Source organism: Arvicola amphibius, chromosome 8, assembly GCF_903992535.2.
Source record: "Arvicola amphibius chromosome 8, mArvAmp1.2, whole genome shotgun sequence".
Classification (NCBI taxonomy): Eukaryota; Metazoa; Chordata; class Mammalia; order Rodentia; family Cricetidae; genus Arvicola; species Arvicola amphibius.
In genome coordinates, this window is record NC_052054.1 from 102,911,115 (window position 1) to 102,927,888 (window position 16,774).

Here is a 16,774-nt window from a genome sequence, read left to right on the forward strand (position 1 = left end):
GAGGACATTACTATGAGTGGGGGGGAGAGACAGGACTTAAGCACCTGTGGCGAGATGGGGGTGTGCTGCATTTGTTTGGAGCAGACCCTAACCTATGACTGATGGTCAAGTCATAGCAACGGCTATGCTGTGAGTTTCGCAGCATCTCTCTCTCATAGAAACCTGCCTTAGCGGGCCACCATCAGCCACTGCTGGCCCACCACACTGAAAGGAGACAGACAAATTTCATCTCCACACAACTGGGTCCTTACAGCATGACTTGAGTTCCTCATGGCTCAATACTCTATTTAGAAGATGACTGGAAATGGGGCCCCCGACACAGGTGTGAGGTTCTCACACCCACTCTCTATAAGAAGGTGATACTTTGTGCTCACCACAGACAGATAATGGGGTTCAACCTAAAGGTCAGAAAAGCAAAGCAGTCAGCCACTGGCTCTTATCTCTATCTTAATCCGAAATGGCGATCCTGCCTCCAGGAATCTCAGGAGGAGTCTGTGTCTGTGAGCTGTCTCCTCCCATTTTATAACCCTCTCTAGTTCTGGGATTAAAGGCGTGCACTACTTGGACTTGAGGAATGCACTGCCCAGTTTCTAAGGCAAACTAGTGTGGTTATGGGATTAGAGGTGTGTGTTACCACTGCCTGGTCTGTAAGGCTGGCCAGTGGGGCTGTTTAATTCTCTGATCTTCAGGCAAGCTTTATTTATTAAAATACAAGTGAAATATCGCTACACACTCCCCACTCAAAGGCCCCATGCAGTAAATGAGCAGGCTCTGCTCCCATCTCCGGCTGACAGGACGACCACACAACCTGAATCCTATTCAGCCCTGGTATTTGTGTTTATCTCCTGGGGTTAAAACCCCATAAACTAGACTTGGGTTTTTTTAAAGGACTATACATGATGCTTCACATGGAATGATGGAGAACACGAGGCCAGGGCTCAGGGAACGCCACTTACCAGCACCAAGCATCAGAGGGCCAGTCCCAGCTCTAGTGACCAGTGGCCAGAGCTCCAAAAAGGCTTCCAGGTTCCCACCCACCTTAAGACTCCAGAAGATCACTACTTCCAAGCTCTCTAAGCCAAAGACTCGGTGTCATTTCTGGACACTGGGAAAACCAGAGGCTCGGGGTGGGGGGTGTCACTTCAGGCATGGGTTGGAGCCCATACATAACCTGAGCTTGCCAGAGAGACTTTTCAACTGCACAACACGAAGAGTCCCCTAAGGCTGGGGTGCCTAAGCAGAGGCAGTTGACTAAGCAACCAATGTGGAAAGGAAGGTGAGGTCAGGGGTTGCCTATTGGCTGTGACAGCTGATAGCAGACTTGGTTTGTCCCATAGATGCTGGTGCAACCAGAGCTGCTCTGAGGACCCCATGCAAGAGAGAGCTAATGCATTGGCTCTTATTCTGCTTGAGGGACACAGGTATTTAATACTTGTGCCTGCTTTCCTCATGTCTAACATGTTTCTCCAATGACAGAAATGACTCGGTAACATCTGCAATCCCTCCTCCCTTACTCCTTTTAGGAAGGGGTCTTATGGACTGCCCCACTCCTAGCCACGAGAACCAATTTTATAGTGGGTCAAAGAACCCAAAGCCCAAACGGGAAAAAAAGGGGCATAGCGCTGAGCTCTGAGGCGACCTCTTGGTTTTAGAAAGGTATGGGCAGAACCTTATCTGGGCTCCCACACAAACAGTCTGGGATAAGATGGGCCATAGGAGCTGGAGTTCAGTACAGCCCTGCTCAAAAGTACATGGAGCCTGGAGCTGGATCAAGGGTAGGTCCTAGTCAAGAACAGCACGCAAAGCGGGTGGGGACCAGGGCTGGATGGGTCAGCTACCTCTTTCCCTGGGGTCTTTTGGAGTTCAAATGAGAAATGTCTCCTAGAGGCTCCAGTATTTGAATGCTTGGCCCCCAGCTGGCAGCCCTGTTTGGGGGGCTTTAGGTGGTGCAGCCTTGCTGGAGGAAGTACATCACCAAGGGTGGGTTTGAGGATTAAAAGGCTCATGGTACTTCCAGTAAGTTCACTCTCTGCGTTTGTGCTTGTGGTTCAACATGGGAGCTCTCGGCTTTCCTGCGCCTGCCATTGCGTCTGATGCTTGCTTGCTGTCACGCCTACCTGCCATGATGAACTCTTAGCCCTCTGGAACCATAAGTCGAAATGCATCATTTCTCCCATATGCTGCTTTTGATTGCGGTGGTTTCATCACAGCCACCGAAAAGAGACTGACACTCCTGGCTGGGAACTGTGTCAAGCGACGTAGCTGAGAAAAACACTGTTTCCTTTGGGAATGGTTACTGTGGGTTTAGGAAAGCTGGGTGCTGCTGGCCAGATGCAGGGGCAGAGGACAGTATTGAGGGATCGGCTAGATGGCCTCGCCTCTCCCAAAATCTTGAGCAGAGGAACAACTTACACAGAGGTACCGGGATACTTCTGAGTGGGCAGCTTTATTGGGGTGGATCAGGGGTGGACACCAGGGCATTGTATCTACAAGGCCGAGGCTCTGGAGCTTCCCCACAATCACCACGAAGGACTCAGAGGTCAGTGGAAAACACAAGCGATCGATACAGAACAGTGGTCCGGGACCCTCTCATGACCACCATCAGATCCAGGCCTCAGGAATGGGCACAGTGTTCTAAGGAGATGAATCACGGTTGTCTCTAATGGAGGGGACACACTAGTGCCCTGAGCCTGGGAGAGACAAAAGGAACGGCCGCAGTTACACAGAGACCAGCAAGATATAGAAAACAATGATACCCTCGGAGGCGACGTTCAAGAGACAGCTAAGTTACCACCTATGGATGCCCCATCAGATGGAGAGGCCAAGCTCTGAAGTGTGAACACCAGTACTCCGACAGGCCTTGTATTCAAACTGGGCACCAGTGTGCTCCCTCACACACAGCCCCCACCCTTTCCACAGAGCAGGGACCTTTGTCCTCTGGTTAAAAAAAATCCTAAGAAGGACAGTTTTTCCCCCATCCAGTGATAGCCCATCCTTGAATTGGATCCTGGCACTGTCAATACCACACTGACTGATCCTTTGAGGACATTTTTTTCCAGCTAAGCGAGAAGGCAGTTGGCCTCTCTGGACTTCCCTGGACGAGTTCCTCCTCCCTCCTTGAGGAACAGTCTAGGCAGGTGGAATGTGTAGCCCTCTTCTACCAACTCTATGGCTCTGTGCCAGGCACACAGAGAGAATGGCAGCTGCCAGCGCCCAGAGTTACCCTGCACCCTGTACCATTGCCCAGAAAATGGGTCCTTGCTCCCATTGCTACCGGTGAATGCACTCATTTCTCCCTACCTGGGCTTCTCGCTGTCCTGGCCTGACCCTCCTCTGTGCGGACAAGGCATGAGTGCCAACCCTCCGTCTCTCACTCCCCTTGCGGAAGCAACTGCCCTCAGGAGTCCTTGTGACAGCCACGAGGCTGGCCACCGCTTCCTTAGCCTCACAGCCAGTGCTGTGAGCTTTACCGATTCTTCACCGTCTGTCCTTGAGGGCGGCTCGTTTTCTCTAAGGTCACGCCGTCTCATTCCCTCCAACCTCTGGGAGTTATTTCTGGTCTCGAAGGAGGCCAAGTCAGCTTTCCCAGCCCGACATGCTAAGCCCTCTTGGGTTTGTCTCACCTTCACCGCCAGGTTTGTGGCCTGCCTCCTTCTACTGCACACCCATCCCGACTACACTGGGACCTGCTGTTTCTCAGGCCTGCCTAGGAGTTGCTCTTTCATTTTTCATTCCAGGACCAAATGAAAACCATGATGGCTTACCTAGGCTTTCAGAAGCCAGGCTTCTCTGCATCCCCCTCCCTCTTGGCTCCACCCACTTCCCCAGGATTCTGCAACTTCTAGGTGACTCATGGGTAACAGTTGCATCAGATCAACTCAGTTAACCAATGTCCTCAGCCCCCCCCCCCCCCACCCCCGGCTATTACCATTTTCGAGCTGTTTATTTACACTCTGGGCCCTTCAAGGCTCAGGTGGACATGGCTAGGCTCCCATTCAACACCCTATCTTGGGTACAGGACCACATAGGTATCTAGGGTTTCCTGGGTCTAAATCCAAACCAAAGGTGGCCTCACACCTTCCCCAGCTCTTACCTGCCACTGGCAGCTCCACCCGACCAGCTAAACAGTCAGAGGACCCCCTATATCCCTCAGTGACACACACACACACCCTCTACTGTCAGGGAGTAACCTCCACCTGACCTTTCTCAGCACGGGCACACCACCTCAGCTCAGCTCAATTACAGAAATTGGCTCCTTCCTGCCAGGCTGCCTGCATCCTGTAGCCCACACCTCAATCAGCAGTGGGAGGCTCTCCACCCTCCCTTCTGTGTTCTCAGGAGTGCTGACACCACCTCCAGGCACCACACCACCTGCCCTCCTCCCACCTGCCTCCACGGTCTCGCTTAAGTTCCCTTCCCACAACAGGAGCCAGCATGCCAGCGTGTGCTGTTTGGAGGCCTGGAAGGTTCTCCCCAGGCATTCACTAGCCTATCCCCCATCCACTCAACCATCTTATCTATCCGTCTGTCCGTCCATTCATCCACCTGTCTGTCCGTCCATTCATCCACCCACCCACCCAGGTGTAACACCTGATCCACAGCAAGAGGAATGACTTCACCCCACACTTCTCCCGTACTTTTCTCATGACCACTATAAAGTTCCACTCTTCCTTAGCATGGTACCCAGGGAACACAGACTTACTTGGTCTCTTTCTGCTCCTGCCGTAGGGAATTCCCAAGAGGATGGGGCAGAGGTATGTTGTGGGTATCCCAAATGACCTTTTTAGAGCCAAGAGGCTGATGTGACTTGATAACACACAGCATGTTGAACTTGGGGAACCCACCCTGTTGACGTTCCCCCTAAACACTGACAGCTTGTCTGGGTGGGCACCTCGGAAGCAGTCAGACAACCAGACGAAGCAAAAAAGACACCTGTATTTCCCCAAAGAAAGACACCTCCATTTCTCAGGCTCCAGTCATCCTTCTCCAGGGCAGCCTGTGGCTGCTTACCCTCTAGGACACTGGGAGGGGTAGGCAATGACTCCACTCCAACCTTCCAGGCGCTGCTTGGGTATGGAGGCACCCTCTGTGAGGCTCACTCCTAACTACTGAGGTTTTTCTTTCCTGTGTGCCAAGGCTGACTTGTTTAGAGACAAGACCCCAGGAGCTGGGAGACTGGCACGCACTCTCCACAGACAGAACCACTGACAGATCCTGCTGGCAGCCTCAGGCGCTCTGTGCCCTTCCTGCTGCTGCCAGCTTGCTTCCCTTCACCTCCCAGTCACGGGATTTGCATGTGGTGCTCTTTCTGCCAACACCCTGGCTCCAGGAACAATGAAACAACCCAATCCAGAAAAGGCACCAAGATGGGGAGTGTCCTGAGCTCACAGGACTGTGTGTGACTTGGGCAGAAACCAGGAGTCGGGGAGGGGGGAGGAAGAGTCGGGGGGGGGGGAGGAGTGAGCCAAGGCGGGAGGAAACCAGGGCATGAACGCTAGCAGCACCTCCCTCACAAATTCCGGTTGGATTAAGGTGACCCACCTTTGACAACCACCTGCAGTCTGTGGAGTACTGGGCTGATTTCATCAGATGTTCCCCAGGTTTAAACGACAACAAAGGTATGAGTTTTGACCTGTCTCCATGACCCCCGTCTTCTGGTTCCCCAAGAAACAGTTGTACTGGGAGGTCACTTGGTTTCCTAGGAGACACTCTGAGACTAAAAGACTACCATGGCCTTAGTACCCTAGTGTCTCTGGTCTTACAAGAAAGGCCAAGCCATGGGAATTTGCCTCCAAGCCTCGACCAGACTGGTCTAGGCACTGTCCCAAGTGGAGACAGCGCGGCTCCAAGGAGGTGTTTCCTAGAGGAGCAGGTGAGGAGAACACGCTCGGAAGTTTCCTCCTGAGGGGTCAACTCTGCCCAGGATGATGGAAACCCTGCCCACAGCTTGGCAGACAGGCTTCTGTTCCCACTTGCCAACTGTAGATAAAGCGAAGTGCTGCCCTGTGGCTTCCAGAGGGGATCTGAGGACCCGACCCCTGTGCCAGTGTCTGTGTGTTGTGTTTCAGGAACACGAGAGTCGGCGTGGTAGGCAGCAGCGGACTGCAGCTACAGGAAGCCTGTGTGCCACCACGGAGGGAGCAGGGGACAGAACGGTAGAGCAAGGCACGTGTGCTGAGCAGGCTCTGTCTCACGATCTAAAGAAGGGATGTCCTTCTCATGGCCATGGCATAAAGTCACCATAGCAGACACGGCTCAGCATCAGCTTCTAGAAGAAAAAAGGGTCCTAAGACTCAGAGGAGAAGAACTGTGTCCCTTGGGGGCAGGGCAGGAACCTGCCCACACTCAGGATTGTAGTTGGCTGTTTTTACTCTTACTCTTCTGGCTCATTGGGGGCCACCACCCATCTCCCAAATAAATACACGGAGGAGCTCAGCTAGTTCTTACCTACAAATGCGTGGTCTTAGCTTGGCTTGTTTCTAGCCAGCTTTTTCTTATTTAAATGACTCCATCAACCTTTGCCTCTGGGCTTCTACCTTTCTCTATTTTTGAATTTCTTTCTTTCTTCCTTGGTTGCAGGTTGTGTAGCTGGCCCATGGAGTCCTCCTTTTCTTTCCAGCGTTCTCCTTCTATTTATTCTCTCTGCCTGCCAGGCCTACTTAGCCTTTCTTCTGCCTCGCTATTGGCCGTTCAGCTCTTTATTAGTCCAATCGGGTGTTTTAGACAGGCAAAGCAACACAGCTTCACAGAGTTAAACAAATGCAACACAAAAGAATGCAACACACACCTTTGCATCATTAAAACAAATGTTCCACAGCATAAACAAACGCAACACACCTTAAAAAACTATTCCACAACGAAGGACCAACCCTGCAATGCTGAAGGATTCACCAGAGACTTGAAGGGGAGCCCAGGGGCCAGTGACAGCCGGGAAGCTTGGCTCGCTTGCAGCGATGGAGACCAAGCAGGCAAGAATGAGCTGGATCCGTGACAAAAATACAGAAAATTGAGTCGGGAGCATAGGATTGTGGTGGGGATCAAGAGTGACACACTGATTGTGTCACAGCGGACAAAGCACCCCCTTAGGCCCCACGCTGCTGAAAACCTCAGCGTTTGGAGGCCAGCCAGTAAGAGCGGGGCAATGCCTGTCTCCTAGAGTCTCAGACCACTCATCAGAACCAAGTCTGTGGTCTGTTCCGCTGTGCCATGTGGGAGACCAAGCCAGCGTGTGGTGTAGCTGCCGCCAGATGGGGGACGAGGAAGGTCTTGTGACTGGCCCAGACTGCGTATACTTCCAAGTTCTGATCTCCATTCAGTGACCGGGAAGAAAAGGCACAATTATCACTGAAGTGTGGTTACAGCATTGAGAAAGAGGGATGTTCATTCATCTAACTTGAGTTCAGACTCCACCTGACACATTACTCAACACTGCAAGCCAGTAGGATGAATGATTTCCAACACTACTCACTGACTTCCATATTGGAAAACAAGCAAAAAAAACCAACCAAACAACCAAAATAGCTAGATGGAGCGACTTGTGCTTATAATCCAAGACATTGGGAGGCTGAGGCAGAATTCCAAGTTCAAGGCCGACCTTAGCTACATAGTGAGACCCTGTCCCAAAAAATAAAAATCAGACCACCACGTATGGTGTAATTTAATAGCACTCTTTAAATACATCAATCCGCTTGGGTTAAGGCTCAGTGGTTAAGAGGGCTTGCTGCTCTTGCAGAGGGCCTGGGTTTGGTTCACAGCATCTCAGCTGGATGGCCTATAAGAACCTGTAACCGGCTTCAGCCTGTAACACCTTCTTGAGGCCTCAGGAGAATTACACATGTGGCATTCTCTCACAGACCACACAAACATAAATAAAAATAAAAAATGTTAAAATTCTTAAAAAAAAATATCAACCCACCCGACAGCTGGCTTTGTTCTAAGGACACTTTCTAAGTCTACCCAGGCAGATTAAAAACATCTTTTCTACTATCCCCTCCTCACAGGATTCTCAGGATGGTCTTAGGTAATATTCTGAGAAGCTCAGGGATGGCCAGTCTGCCCATCTCACAAGTGAGGAAGCCAGGCTTGGCCATATTGGAAGGAGTGTCTCTGAAGCTAAAGGGGAGGCAGCTACCTTACGCAGTCCTGAGGAGTCCTGAGGAGCACAGAGCTCTTGTCCCCCCAGCCATTCTATGGCTCCTCCGTCTATTTGCCCTCAGGAAAGTAAGGATAGAGATAAAGTGTTCCAGATGAGTCCCTAGGCACCTGGCATGAGTGGGGGAAGGGGGAGGGGAGTGGGTAGCAGCGTATCTCTTTAAAAGTACCATTAATATGCATCTCCTTAGGATTGCTCAAAGAACCAAAAATCCATACAATGTAACACGGAAATAACCAGTAAATTTAATGGTAAGATCCCAATCTACTTCATTTTCAGAGGTGTACATCTGGCAGAAAAGGAAGCGCTGGCCTTTTGGAGGAAGAGACATTTTCCTTTAATAATGTTAAATGTCTTTATTTTCTTATTTTTGATCATTTAAAGACGTACTTTATTAAGTCCCATTCCCGGCCCCTATCTCCAGCCTTAGCTTCTACAGGTCCTCTGGAACTTGGCAAAGCCACCTTCCCAGCACAGAGGCAGGCTGTCTGACCAGTGAGTGGGTACAGAACATTTCAAACGCTCTCATGACCCCTGCGAAGGGAACGGACCCCGGGTGGTGGAACCCGAGGTACCCAGTTCTGGCACTGTGACCCAGGGAGAGTCAGAACGACGTTTTGTTTACACTCCTTTTGGCTTGCAACTCTACTGCTTAGATGATGGGGCCCCCTGAGTGAAGAGGGCAACATTAAGGCCCAGACTGAAAAGGCCTCAGAAGTGAGCCAGGCTGACCAAGCCAACAGCCTCACCTTCAGGTCTGCAGGGGCCTGACTACCATGGCCTGAAGCCGTACACCTGCTTCCAATTCTTGAAGTGACCCTGGTACCTAATTTTATTGCATTTTGAATTATCTTTTTTCCTGCACATTGTGTGTGTGTGTGTGTGTGTGTGTGTAGGGGTACAGGCTATCCTTAAACATACAGTAGTCCTCTCGCCTCTACCTCTACTTCCCAATTGCTGGAATGACAGTTGTGTGCCGCCACACCCGGCTTTTAAATTAGTTTCTTAGGACAGTTTCCTAGATGAGAACAACGAAGACTTACCAAATGCTTTGCTGGAAGGTTCTAGACATTTAAAACCTCTCAGCGGCCGCAGGAGTTCATTTCCCACCCTTCTGCAGCAGTTGAAGAAAGGCTCTAACTTACCAAGTAGGACCAGAATAGCCAAGTTTGAGTCACTTTCCTTCACCGCCACCCAGGACTCAGATCATGACCTGTGGCAGTGGCATTTGGTGACACTGTATCATCAGGTTTCTGTTTAAACGGTGACAAGATGGCTTCATGTGATGTGTCTCAGAACACACCATCAAGTGCCTTTCTTTCTTCCTTCCAAAGATTTATAGTGTTTACTTGCATGTGATGTATGTATGTATGTATGTGCACACCATGCAGTACCAGAGGAGTCCAGAAGAGGGTGTCAGATTCCCAGATGATCCAGAGTTGCCACATGGGCGCTGGGAACTGAACCCAGGTCCTCTGCGAGAGCAAGCAGTGCTCTTAGCCTGTGAGCTGTCTCTCTGGCCCATTTTCCACCCCACTGCTCAAGCTTCACCCCCTGGCTGGCTTGAAGTCTGAATTATGCAAACGTATCAATCGGTCCTGCCTGACTTTCCCTGGATGCACAGCACGGCCCCTCTTAATGGAAAATTTGATGAGCGCTTCCATCTATTTCCCTTTACTTAAAAAATTGGTTTGTGTACTGACATTAATGTACAAAGAATTTATTTTGCTTCTCGGCGAGGAATGTCAAAAAATTAATTAGCAAAGAACTGAGTAATTACTTCTACATGGTGTTCCTGAACAACATGTCCCCTACTGACTAATTCAATGTCACCGTCACACGCTTTAATGCATGCAGACATGAGGGTCTGCAGTGGAGCAGTCTGCCAACTTTTGTGATAATATCCTCTTATGGAATTGCGACAAAACTTCCAAGGGCCACCCTCCTGCAAAATCATATGTATGTTTCTCTTTAACCTATTTTTCCTTGACGAACTTTAGAATAATTTAATAAAACGTTCCTCACCAAATGTACCCTTGAGCTGAGTGTGCTCAAGGATCTGAAAATCAAGGCCAGTCTTGCCTAAACAGCAGGTCTGGGGCCAGCCTGGACTACATGAGACCTGTCTCAAAGAGCCAGCTCACTTTCTGTCCAGAACACACCTCAGGAACAGTTTAAACTGGATTTTGAAGTGTTTACTACCACTGAGCACAGTTTTTTTCTCCTATATTTTCAGGGCAGAATTTCTGGAAAGCCACTGGCTTCTATATCTACACGCTAGAAATTCAATAACTGAAACCCTGCCTTAGAGACACCGATGAACGGTAACAACTTGCACAGAGCCCCGTCTTGGTACCCTAGCCTGCCAGTCTGTCCTGCATGGCCGTCCTTCCTTGACTTCCTCATCCATGGCAAAGCAGACTCCCCACTGGCACACGGATCCACCCTAGCTGTCTTTCTCCTAGTCTAGACATTAACTGATTTAAAATATTCCATTTGAAGCTGTAATGTAAATAAGTATTAACCTGGGCAAGTTTGATACCAGCTTGGACTACACAGTGAGTTCTAATCACCCTGTCTCAAAACCCAAACCAAACACACAAAATATATGCACGTATGGCTATCACGGTGTGCATTTCTAAGCAGGAACTGCAATATGCCATTCTTTCTTTTAAAAATTCTACTCTTGGGGGCTGCAGAAATGACATAGGGAAAAGAGAGCGTACTGCTCCTTCCAGAGGACATGGGTGTGGGTCCCAGCACCCACAGGGCAGCTCACAATCATCTGTGACTCTAGTTTTAAAGGACAGGTTGCCCCCTCTGGTCTCCATGAACACCACACACACGGTGTACATATAAGCACACAAGCACATACTTACATATTAAAACAATGGCAAAACCCCAAACTTTGAAACTCCTCTTAAGCTAGGGAGACATCTCAATGGACAACCTGAGGCTGATCCTGGGTGAAGGACAGGACCAATTCCTGCGCCTTGTCCTCTGACCCCCACATGAGTGGTGTATTGGTGAGCACTGTATAGCTAAAGGTAGGAGCAGGTAAACAATAAATCTTTAGAATCAGCCGGGCAGTGGTGGTGCACGCCTTTGTACTTGGGAGACAGAGGCAGGCGGATCTCTATGAGTTCGAGGTCAGCCTGGTCTACAAAGAGGGTTCCAGGACAGTCAGGACTGTTTCACAGAGAAACCCTGTCTCAGGAAAGAGAGAGAGGGAGGGGGAGAGGGAGGGAGGGAGGGAGGGAGGGAGGGAGGGAGGGAGGGAGGGAGGGAGGGAGGGAGAGGGAGACACACACAGAGAGACAGACAGACAGAGAGAGAGAGAGAGACAGAGAGAGACAGAGAGAGACAGAGAGAACAAAAACTTTGGAATCAGTGCAGCCCCTTCCTCCCTAAAGAGAGGGAAGAGGGAATGCAGCCTGGGAACTCAGACCTCAGACTGCTCACCTGGAACTCAATGCTGGAGGATGTGATTCCTGGCACACTTTGGGGACCAGCCTCTTTGGCAACAGTAGGACTGGGAGTGGTGACAGCAAGTTCTGCCCTGCCTGTCAGCCGTGCCACGTGCTCCAACAATTCCCCAGCTTTCCTCCCTGTCCTGGGTCTTAGATACAGCCCTGGCCAGGCTGGACCCTTCATCTGACTGTGTTTCTATGGGTCCCTGGGACTCTACCTGGGGTCACTGCAGGGACCAGTTATCTGCTCAGTCAATCCCCTGCCCAGGTACTCACTTCCAAACCATTCTCCTGTGAGCAAAGGGGCACCTTGCTGTGCTTTGAATGAACTCTTGCCTCTCTAAAGGATACTACCACCCTCCCCCACCCCGGCCCAATACCCAGTGCTGTCCTTAGTGCAGTTTAGCTTAACTCTGCCGGGGAACCATGAACTGGATAGGCAGTTCCCTCTGGCAGGCGAGCTCTGCCCCACACAACCTCATTTGCGTCAGTTTCTCTGTTTGAACCTCAACTCAATGTCCCTCTAGGAAGATCCCACGCCATGGCAGCAGTCTTCACTCTACACTGGAATTTTCTTTCTAGCTCCTGTCTTTCTTTCTGGTATCCTCTTCAGGTCTGGCCTGTTACCCTGCTTCCTCAGAGTGCTTGGAGAAAACCCTGCTCCTGAAGCCTCTACCCCCCCAGCACAGTGCTGAAAGATTCTCAAGAGAAGAAGCTAAAGAAGGTGAGGGCTGGGAGCGGCGAATTGACAACACACAGTCCCGCACCCTCCCAGGTTCCCCACCTGAAGACAGCACTCTACCCCCAACCTGGGAACTCCAGTGCCTCAGCGGCCCACAGTACTCTGTGGTAGAGACTTAAGAGGTACCAGAGACACTCCCATTAAGAGCGTGGCTCACAAACCCCAACAGCTTTTCCTTGCCAAGACCAAGAGCGGTTGGAGGAGGAAAGTCCTGTCAGCCAGACAAGCAACAGGCTCGGGAAGTGTACCCATCAGTCCAGAGGGGACCGTGGGAGGTAATAGCTTGTCGACAAAATCGGGAGGGCCTGGGACTGCAGGCTGTCAATTCCGCATTCCCCTCCCTCCTCAGTGTCCGTGAAAGCCCCCATGGATTCTTGTACAACACGCTCACTACACATCATCCTTTATCCACTCCCATTCCTACCCAAAGCACCTAGACGACTTGATGCAAATGGCCCCGGGGCCCATGAGCCTGAGTTCTCTCTCCCCCTTTCCCACCCAAGACAAGCTGAGAATTCAGATTTCGGCTATCTTCATAGTCTCAGATGGTCTGTCTTTCCTTCTTGTGTATGGGATAGAAAGAAACTGGTTTACCCAAAGGAAGACAGGAAAAATCACAGAGGTGGGATGCAGATGATTCAAGTAATTGTCATTTTCTCTGTGTCTATGGCCTTGTACTAAACTCTAGGGAAAGGTCACATGTGCCTCTCCCCAGAATCCCAAGGGCTTTTGGTGGTCATGCTGAAGTGGAAATGGCTGAGAACAGGCTAGCCTTGGCCCCACACTGTCTGCAGCACGCCTGGAGCCTTGGGTCAGAACAAGCTGCCCCCACTCTTAGCACGAAAACTGTCTTATCCTCATGGGACACCCTTGCCTTCTAAGACACAAAGCAACACACAGGGCACATCTTATTTCTGATTTTCAAACACGCCAGGCACATGCACTCTTCCTCACCCGCGTCCTCCCAGCACTGCAACCTCTCGGGTCCAGGCTACCCCGCCTTAAATCTACCCACACATTTGGCGATTCGGTGTCAGGGTCTATCCTCAGCATCTAGGGAGACCTGCCGCACCTTTCCTCCTTACCGTAACTCTGGGTGCCAGCAACTGTCTCCCCTCACCTCTTGGTGCGATGACAGCAATGTTGCAAAAGTAAACTCCATGCCTGACAAGTATCCTCGATATAACTATGACTGACGCGTGCCAGTGTGAGAAGTCCTGCATCTCCCACGGCCCTGAGCTGTGCCTAAATGACACCTTGAGGTGCCCTGGGCACGGCCTCTCCTTGCAGCACCATTCAGGAGGGCTGCTTTGGCCCAGGGACTCAGACCGTCCTTGCATCCCCTGGAGTACCCAGGAGAGGACCCCATGATGTATCACGTTTACTATGTACTCTGGCCAAGTCCATGCCCGAGAGACAGGCAGACCCCAGTGCCCCATGGTCTTATATGAGCCATGTGTGGAACCAGAGAAGACAGGGTACAATGCCTGAAAACACAGCCTGGTGTTAAGCTCAGGCCAGGACAGTGAGTCTCTGCAGAAAGCAGGGGCTGTATTATGTATAACGATGTATAACGAAGCTTATGGATGGGCCTTCTGCTTTCTTCCACAACCGGGTGCTGGACTGCTTTACAGGGTACCCCCAGTGCTGCAGACTGCTTTAGAGGGTACCCCCAGATGCTGTAGACTGCTTTAGAGGGTACCCCAGGTGCTGCAGACTGCTTTAAAGGGTACCCTAGGTGCTGCAGACTGCTTTAAAGGGTACCCTAGGTGCTGCAGACTGCTTTAGAGGGTCCTGGACCTCCCAAGGGCCCCACCCCACCATGGTTTGAACACAAGGAATGAAACTGACTAGGCTTTCTGGGTACTTCATTAAACAGGCAGACAGACTTCCTGGAGCATTAGTCACTTTCTAAGTGTGACCTCCTTTGGCCTTTCTGCCAGGGCGGGTTGAGTGCACTGTGGGTTTAAAGATAACTCCATGTGCCCGCCCTCTCCTCAGTGGCTTGAGAAGTTTAAGAACTGGCCGCTGGCCTCAGATTTAACAGGAACGTAGCATGATGGTGTGTACATTAGCTCTGGCCAAAACCTAAACTCCAGAGACAGTGTGGCGAGGCCAGCAACTGCACACTGTTACTACACAACCACACGACCTTCCTTGTGATGACCAAGTAACGATGTCATTAGGGTGGCCCTAAGCCAGTATGATGGGCAACCCTTGTTTATAAAAAAGAGACAGGCGGGGACATAGACACCGAGGAAGAGAAAACATTCAGCCGAGTCAGGAAACCTCCCTCTGTATGCCCATGATGCCGAGACACCTGAGCTGGAGACATGGGAGGGCTCCCTTCCACAGCTGCCAGGCAACCAACTCTGCTGGCACTGGGCTTTGAACTTCTGAGGTCTCTGGGATTCAGAGGACATTCTTGTCCTGGTTAAAAGCCCTCATGGGCTATGGTCACACGTCATGCAACATTCTGGGGTCAATGAAGGACTGTACATGTGATGGTGATCTCTTAAGGCCTGGCGAGATGGCTCAGTGGCTAAGAGCACTGACTTCCAGAGGTCTTCCAGAGGTCCTGGGTTCAATTCGTAGCCACCACGTGGTGGCCCCCAACCATCTGTAATGGGATCCGATGCATTCTTCTGGTATGCAGGGATACATGCAGACAGAGCACTCACACATAAAAATAAATTTTAAAAAAGAAAGAAAAAAGAACATATTACCCATCCATAGATGGCCTAACATATGGGCACACACTCTACAACATTCACACAGGATGTCACACTTTGGAGAATCACCTTCCTCCTTAAGCAACACATGGCTGTGCCTAGCTATACTCTCTGCAGCCCAGCGAGCCAACACAGCCTGCTCAGAGGCTAAAACTGTAATTTGTCTGCAGAACTACAGTCCATTTCTGGGACCCTGGGTCGCCCTGCTCCCCAGCAAGCCTCTCTCCATCTGTCACAATTAATTCAACGGCATCTCCTAGACACATACCTCTACATGAAGGGTAAAACTTCTCCTTGCCCATACTTTCTGAGTGTATTTTCCAAAACCACCAGCCACTGCCTGGTCCTGCTTGGCACACATTCTTGAGGGATGAGGCTGACACTGGAAGGGAGCCAGTAATTCCACTTCTAGGTCTGGAGTGGGATTTAAAATATCTTGCTGTGCTACCTCCAGCGTCAGAGAGAGGCATTTGACGATAAGCACATAACGGGGCCTCCGAGGAAGGCTAGGGGAAGATGCCGGCTGCATGCCGGGATTCCTTAGGAACACTACTCTACTAGAAACTAAGCTGGAGTAACAGGACCAGAGAATGAGGTCCCAAACGTCCTGCAGGCATAGCTAGATGGTGTTCTCTCTGCAGAAGTCCTGTTGGGCCCAGCCAGCTGTAGTAAGACAGGCATTGACTAACAAAGCCACGCAAAGGGACACCCGCGTAGTTACTGCACTAGAGCAGGCACAGGCAGCCTCACAAAGGAACCAATGGCACAGAACAAGGAAAATCTCATCTCTTCCCATACTGGCTAGTCATGCCCTGCAGTGGACATTCAGGATCGTAACATATGCCCTCTGTACAAACTGAATCTCACTCTCATTCAAGAGTCAGCAATCCTGGGCGACTAGAGCATTGGAGACTGGCTACAAACATGCACCTCTTGTCTCTTAACAGGCTGGTTGTCTCTGAAGCCTGTGTGGCAAGCAGCCTATGTCGTCACCACTCTAGGACACTCACCCCGGCCCCCAGCATCATTGCCATTCTGTTCCAGGGCCAGCACGGTCATCTTGCATGGTCCCTGGCTTCTTCACTGTCAGTAGAATATTAAACCACCACTAGGGTCTCCATCAGACTATGGTGGGGACTAAGTCGGGGAGGTAGCACGGCAAGCAGAAGAACTGTGGGATCTGGAGTGGGCTTCAGTGTGAACACATTCGTATGAGCCAGGTGGATGGAGGAGGTTGGCAAGAGCAGGGTCTGGGAACACACACATCCTCCCTCACCATGCTCAGAGATACGGTCTCCTCTCACACACTGAGGTGAGCACTCTCCAAGGCTTTCTTCTGGTAGACATGAGTGCATGAGAGAACGCACATGAGAAGGCTCTGTGCACACAAAGCACTTTGGGGACCAGCTAGTTATCCCCAGTATTCTACAGGGTGCATGCAGAGCCTGCCCAGCATGCCTGTCTATCACTGACCACTGCTGAATCCAAGAGGAACCCCGGGAAGCTGTCCAAGGAGGTTCAGGGCCATCCATATCTTCTCTGGGTCAGCTGTCCCCCAGGGTGCTCTGAGAAGCGATCAGCATCCCGTGACACTCTCACTGCAACAGAGAGGAACCTGCCAGGGTTCACGGAATATATTTCACGCTGCTCTGCGCTGATACTGAGGTTGCGGCCACCT

The 16,774-nt window shown here is 50.9% G+C and overlaps 1 protein-coding gene across 1 annotated transcript in view; it reads right to left on the reverse strand.

Moving 5' to 3' along the window:
- The window catches only part of Sh3bp4 (SH3 domain binding protein 4), an 81,183-nt gene that overhangs the window by 18,249 nt on the left and 46,160 nt on the right, over positions 1-16,774 (reverse strand). The window lies entirely within an intron of this gene.